Here is a 6,618-nt window from a genome sequence, read left to right on the forward strand (position 1 = left end):
TTAAACAACTTCTCCAAACTTGTTGGGCACCCAGTTCATATATTAAAAGGATCTAGTAAGAGAACATAAGCCATAGGGTTGTTGAGAGAATCACATAAGATGAGATGGTACGTGTACCTAGTAAAGGCTCGAGAGAGCAGTGGAGACTGTGAAACCTGGAAAAACACACATACTTAAGAGTCAGGCAGAGGAACAGAAACCAGCAAAGCGGAGTGAGTAGTAAGGATACCCAACTGGGTAGGATCAGAAGCCGGAAACAGAGGGGTCCCTGAAGGGATGAGGAGCCAGTGGATAAATGATGAGAGAGAACAAAGTAGGAAAAAACCAAAATGGTAGCTAGAGCGAAGTCTTATTTATCTTTAAAAAAAAACTCAACCAGAGAGGCTTGAGCATTTGTGAAGCAGAGAGGAGGGAGTCGGTGGAGATGACAGATGGACACATAACTGAATGAGCAAGTCTCAAGAGAGAAAGGAAGCAATGAGGTCAGGGGCACTGGTGGAGGCATTTGCTTTACCAAGGAAACTGGAAGGGAGTTGGCATTGGGAAGTACCCTGTGAAAGATTTATTTGCTGAGGGAAGCTGAGATGGGCTACCTGTGATATTACCTGCGATCTGTTCCTTCCCAGTTAGGGCTGGTACCCACAGGGGGTCGCTACGGTGATGGCAGCAGCAGCTGTCCCTCCTGTCTAATGACAGATTGTTTCAATGGTTGTAAGTCAACAACTTCCTTTCAAATAAGTCCCAAAGAAGCTTGTAAGTAACACTTCAAATAAGAAGTGAAATTTAAACAGTAGTTTGATCATATTATTATACTATGGGGTTAAACACTCATTTGAAAAGTTTGAGTATATTTTCTGATCTTGGGATGTCCTTAGACTAGTAAGATATCAAACTAGGCTCAATAAAAATTCTACCAAGTGAGTGGCTTTCAAAAATAGAAACTAGTTACCTTGTTTGAAACCAGACCTCTGTGACATAATTTTGATTTTTTTTCTTTAGGCTAAAAGAAAACGAAGAGTGACTTGGTGCCTTGGCAAAATTAACAAAATGAAGGACGCAAACTATGCAGGTGGATTTCAAATGCCAACAACTATGACAACAAAAACACATAAGCCTGCTATAACTCTATTAGGAGAAATTGATGAATGTGAGTTCTTTTTCAAGTGAATCTACTTGTAATTATAAAATTATAAAAGCCTCCTTATAAAGAGAAGCTAGTTATAACTTAGTTAATGTGATAAACATGATTTATAAATAAAGTGTGTGTATTCTGTATGTGATTACAATGGAGATTATTTATGATAAAAATAAGTAATTTTAAGAAAATAAACATTTATGAAGTTCTTTATTAATTCCAAATCTCTTAAGAATAATGCACTATAGGGGAAACACACAAGAGAAAGGTGTTTTTGTTTCTTTGTTCTAATCATTATCCAATTAAATTACTAATGATATAACATCTACCTTAAACATTGCTAATCTTGAAAGGATAGCATTTACATAGGAATCTGTTTCAAAATTATGTCTCCAACATTATAATCTACTTTGGGGAGCATTTTAAAATCTCCTTACAGGGATCAAATTTCAAATTCAGAATTTGTCCTTTTTACCTATATTTCATTAAGGATCTTATATTTTATCACTCATTCATACCAGTTATCTTAAGTCACACAATAAATGAAAGACCACATCTCTTAATGTATTTTTGGCATTCATACTCTAAGCATATATTAGCTAATTTGAGCTTATTATTTATTACCTCTGATTGAATTTTTTTTTTTTAGAGATCTTTGACTTAGGATTTTCAATAAATATGTTTATGGATAAATTTCTTTGTCCCCTAATTACAGCTCTCTGTTCAGAGTCTGAGTTTTGCAGTAACACTCTTGACACATTAACTGAAATAGAGTGGAATCCAGCAACAAAGCTGCTAAATCAGGTAATTGAATGATTTGATACAACATAATCTTTATCCTCTTTTTAAAATTCTTTTCTGATTGGATTTTGTTGTTGTAGCACATTACTAGCTCTGACTTAATTTCAGTAACAATTGTGGCACCGAAGAAGGCTTCCCTCACTCTTTATATTTATACTTGATACCTATGAGGCATCTAGAGGAAGGCTAAAAATTTCATAAGGCAAGTGTGTACTAATAGATAAAACTTTGCTTCTAGCTCTTCACTAGCAGACCTGGGTATCTATGATGTCTGTGAAGTTTCTGTTTTGCCTTAGGAAATACCATGAAGATAAAAAGATTGATTTTAAAAGTGTCAAAATTCTCAGGCAGATAGAATGTACAGCTCGATACATTAGGGAGGGGTCATTTTTCCAGATAATACTGATAAAGATATGTAGTCTCATCAAAACTTTAAGAAAGAAGGAATACTGTGGTAAATAACAAAATAAGTTTAGATTCCATGTTTACTGTCTAGATTGTTCATGTTCAAAGACACATAGTTATATAATGTATTTATTAAAGGAAATTTCATTTTTATTTTGGAATGCAAGTGCAGTGCTTCTTATTATCATTAGTTAATGCCCATAAAGTACACAGACAAACTGCTTTTGTGTTCCTGAGACATACTCTAAAGGTTTATTGTTTTTTCAAAAATCCCTGGTGTAGGCTTTTTTTTAACTTGTAGTATAACTCTCATCATAGTAGAGAAAGTAGAGATAGGCCTCTTTGAGTATGGTACAACATAGCCATACTCAAACCCATACTATTAGTTTTAAAAATCAATAAATAATATCTGTTTCCCTTCCTGAATTCAGAGCCATCTGAAACATAAAATAGGATTTGGGAAATTAAATTATCAGCTTTATTGCTGAAGAACTTGAGGATTTGTAGCCAAATAAACTTTCCAATGTGCACCCTACCTTCCCAGTTGAACTGTGCCTGTCAGACACAGGCAACATGATTTTATTTCTATGATTTGTTTTTTATTCTACTCCTTTCAAAATAATCTATTCTAAATGAGCCACTTTACCAAAATGTAGACCATTAGAAAGTTGTTAAAGAATAGAATGGCTTAAACCACCAAATGAATCAAAGTTAATTACTTAATCCAAATTTTAGTTAAGGAAACAAAGCATATATGACATGAATTCCCTCTGATTGGAAAATCTGGTTTTGTTTATTATAGAAAAATGTAGAAAGTGAGTTGAACTCACTTCGTGCTAACTATGATAACCTGGTAAGAGACTATGGACAACTAAGAACAGAAAAAGAAGAAATGGAATTGAAATTAAAAGACAAGAATGATTTAGATGAATCTGAGGCTCTGGAAAGCAAAACTAAAAAAGATCAAGAGGTAAGAGAGATAGAAAATATGAAACTACTCTAAAGTATACTTTTGAAAGAAGTCTGATTATCTTTTCTGATAATGTAAACATTTATTAAATTTTATTTTTAAATTCACAGACAACATTATGTTTTAATTGTGTACAGCATGATGTTTTGAGGTATTGTGATACGGCTAATCTAGCTAAATAACAAATCCACTGCCTCACATAGATATCATTTTTGTGGCGATAGCACATAACGTCTACTTTTTAAAAGTCTTAAGAATATAATATATTGTCATTAACTATAGTCATCTACTGTACAATAGATCTCTTGAAATTTATTCTTCCTATCTCACTGTATTTATGTATTATCTGACCAAGATTTCCCTCTCCCCCTTCCTCGTAACCACTGTTTACTTTCTCTTATGAGAGATCGACTTTTGTAGGTTCTGCATTTGTGTGAGATCATGTAGTATATTTCTTTCTCTGACTGGCTTATTTCACTTAACATAACATTCTTCAGGTTTATTCACATTGTTGCAAATGGCAGGATTTCATTCTTTCATATAATTCAATGGTAGTGCACTGAGTCTATATACCAAACTTTCTTTATCCATCCTTCAGTTGATGGACACTTAGGTTGGTTCCATATCTTGCCTATTGTGGATAGTGCTGCAATAAACATGAGAGTGCAGAGCTCTCTCTGACATACTGATACGATTTCCTTTGTGTGTATACCCAGTACTGGGATTGCTGGATCATACGGTAATTCTATTTTCAATTTTTCGAGGAACCCTCCTTCTATTATCCCTACAATCCCACCAATATTATAAAAGAGTTCTGTTTTCTCCACATACTTGCCAAAATGTTCTCTTTTATCTTTTTGATAATAGCCATTCTAACTAAGTTGAGGTAATACTTCATTGTGGTTTGGATGAGCGATGTTGAGCATTTTTTCATGTACCTGTTGGCCATTTGTATGTCTTCTTTGGAGAAACATCTCTTCACGACTTATACCCATCTGTTAATAGGGTTATTTGGTTTTTTGCTATTGAGTGTTTTGAGTTCCTTGTATATTTTGGATATTAATAGTTGATCAGATGTCTAATGTGCAAACATTTTCTCCCGTTCTGTAGATTGTCTCTTCACTCTGTTAATTGTTTTCTTTGCTGTGCAGAAGCTTTTTAGTTCAATGTAATCCCATTTGTCTATTTTTGCTTTTGTTACTTGTGATTTTGAGGACTTATCCAAAAAATTCCTGCCAAATATCCTGTCTTATTAGTGGTCCAGTTAGATTTTTTATTTCTTTGTAATTCGGTCTTGGTAGGTTCCAGAAATGTATCCATTTCTTCTAGATTTTCCAATTTGTTGGCATATACTTATTCATAATAGTCTCTCATCATCCTTGGTATTTCTGTGGCTTCAGTTGTAATGTCTCCGTTTTCATCCCTATAGCTAAGCCCTTTGAGAAACGAAGCTGTTTCCAGGTTTAAACCTGGGAGTGCAATTGCCAGATCTCTCACCTGTGTGTTGTTAGGCACTCTCAAAACAACCCTCCTAGGTCTGGGGCTCCACAACCTCCTGCCTGAATCCAAAGTCTCCCACAAAGCATTTTGTCTGTAATGGGTGCAGAATTCTCGTGGGGGGATATAAACAGGTAACCTCCTGTTCCACCATCTTCCTGATATCGCTCAGAAGTATTCTCTGAAAGATATTTATTTCTAAGATTGAGATATTCAGTATCTAACCATTTTTCAGATGTACACACAGTTTAGAGAGTGTATTTAATTCATTTATGTTGTTTTAAAAATAGTTGAGTCATATTTGTTTCCCTTGTGCTTACACAAGACAAGAAAGAATTAAAAGCATCTATGGGAGCGTTTGGTGTATCTGCCTCTTGGCAGATTTATGTTGAGGAAATAGTTTCCTTATAGTTCTTATATTATCAATATTTAATTTATCGAGCATGCCATAAATGTGCCTAGAGCATAGCCATTTCCTGCTGAGACCAATATGAATTTAAACATCTAGCTGACTGTTTTATATGTGGATGTTGCATATTAATGGATTCCTTTTCCTTAGAAAGAAAGTATATTCCTAAATAGTTAAAACATTGCAATAACTGGAGAAGCTGATTTTGCATATTTTATTTTTCTTTCTCCATGTAAGAATGTTATTGTGAAAATTAATATACCTAATACTAAATAGTTTTAATGGAACTTTTAGAAATAAAGCATATGACTCATTTTCTAAGTATGTAATATTAATATTAAGCTACATGTTAAGAGACCCTAATCCAGAAACTGTCAGACTATAGAATCACAAATTATCCAAAAGATTTAAGGGGCTTCTTAGTGCAATGTGTCTTTAACCTAGAGTCCACAGACACTATGAAATCATTTTATAAAATTTTTAAATACATACTCATTTTTCTAAAACACGAAACCACGCCTGTTATCAGACTTACAAAGTTATCCATGAACCAACCCCCCACGATATATGAGCCAGTGCTTTGATATAGTTAAAATATGAGTGAATTTGCAGCTACTTTTTAGATTTCTGTATATGGCTAGTCCTAAAGGACATTCTCCCTTTTCCCTCAGTATCATTGCTTACTTTCCCACCCTTGTTCTCTTTTTAAGGGAAAAAAGAATTCTGTGCCAAAGCTATTACTTCCATTCTTCCTATAAATTAAAGTTAGTCCTACATTTCACAGGTATGGTATTCAGAGAGGTAAGAGTCTATAAGTTCTCCACAGGGTTACATTTAACTTGTTTTAAAATGTACTTGTTAATAAAGTGAAAAATGTCATGAAAAGAACGTTGGATTTCAATCCATAAAATTGGGTTTTATTGAGGGAGGTGGTCTAGTGTCATGGTTAAGAGCATGGTTTCTAGAGCAAAGCTGCCAGGATTAAAGCCCTAGTTTTGCCACGTTTCCCCTGTCCCCTCCCTCCTTTCCCAACTTGGAGTCCATGGTCTACCATTTTGATTTTTCTCTGGCAACAGCCCCAGCTCTTGTCCCTTTTCATCTTCACCTGGCGGAACCTCACTGTGGCTGAAGCTGAACGTCCACTGTCTCCACCTGCAGCAGGGAAGAGTCAGTAGCTGGGACTCTCCCACGGCCAGGCTGCCTGGGTGCACCTTAACCTCAAACGCAACTTGGCACTGCCTGGAAACTTCCCTTCTCCTGGTGTGGACACTGACAGAGCTGGAGGCGGGGGAGGGGCGGGGAGGGGAGGAAGAAAGGATGCAGAAGTTAGACATTTCTGGCTGGAGCCATAGGGTTGCAGTGGTGCCATTTTCTGGAAAGATGGGGAGAAGTAGGTTTGGA

The 6,618-nt window shown here is 35.4% G+C and overlaps 1 long non-coding RNA gene across 1 annotated transcript; it reads left to right on the forward strand.

Annotated features, from left to right (window-relative positions):
* Nucleotides 1–1,860: 1,860 nt before the first annotated feature.
* On the forward strand, nucleotides 1,861–6,339 carry LOC138374942 (uncharacterized). Its single transcript, XR_011231410.1, has 3 exons — nucleotides 1,861–1,939; nucleotides 3,144–3,311; nucleotides 5,928–6,339. It is a non-coding gene; the product is annotated as an uncharacterized lncRNA (long non-coding RNA).
* Nucleotides 6,340–6,618: the final 279 nt, after the last annotated feature.

The sequence above is a fragment of the Eulemur rufifrons genome, chromosome 24 (assembly GCF_041146395.1).
Source record: "Eulemur rufifrons isolate Redbay chromosome 24, OSU_ERuf_1, whole genome shotgun sequence".
Taxonomy (NCBI): domain Eukaryota; kingdom Metazoa; phylum Chordata; class Mammalia; order Primates; family Lemuridae; genus Eulemur; species Eulemur rufifrons.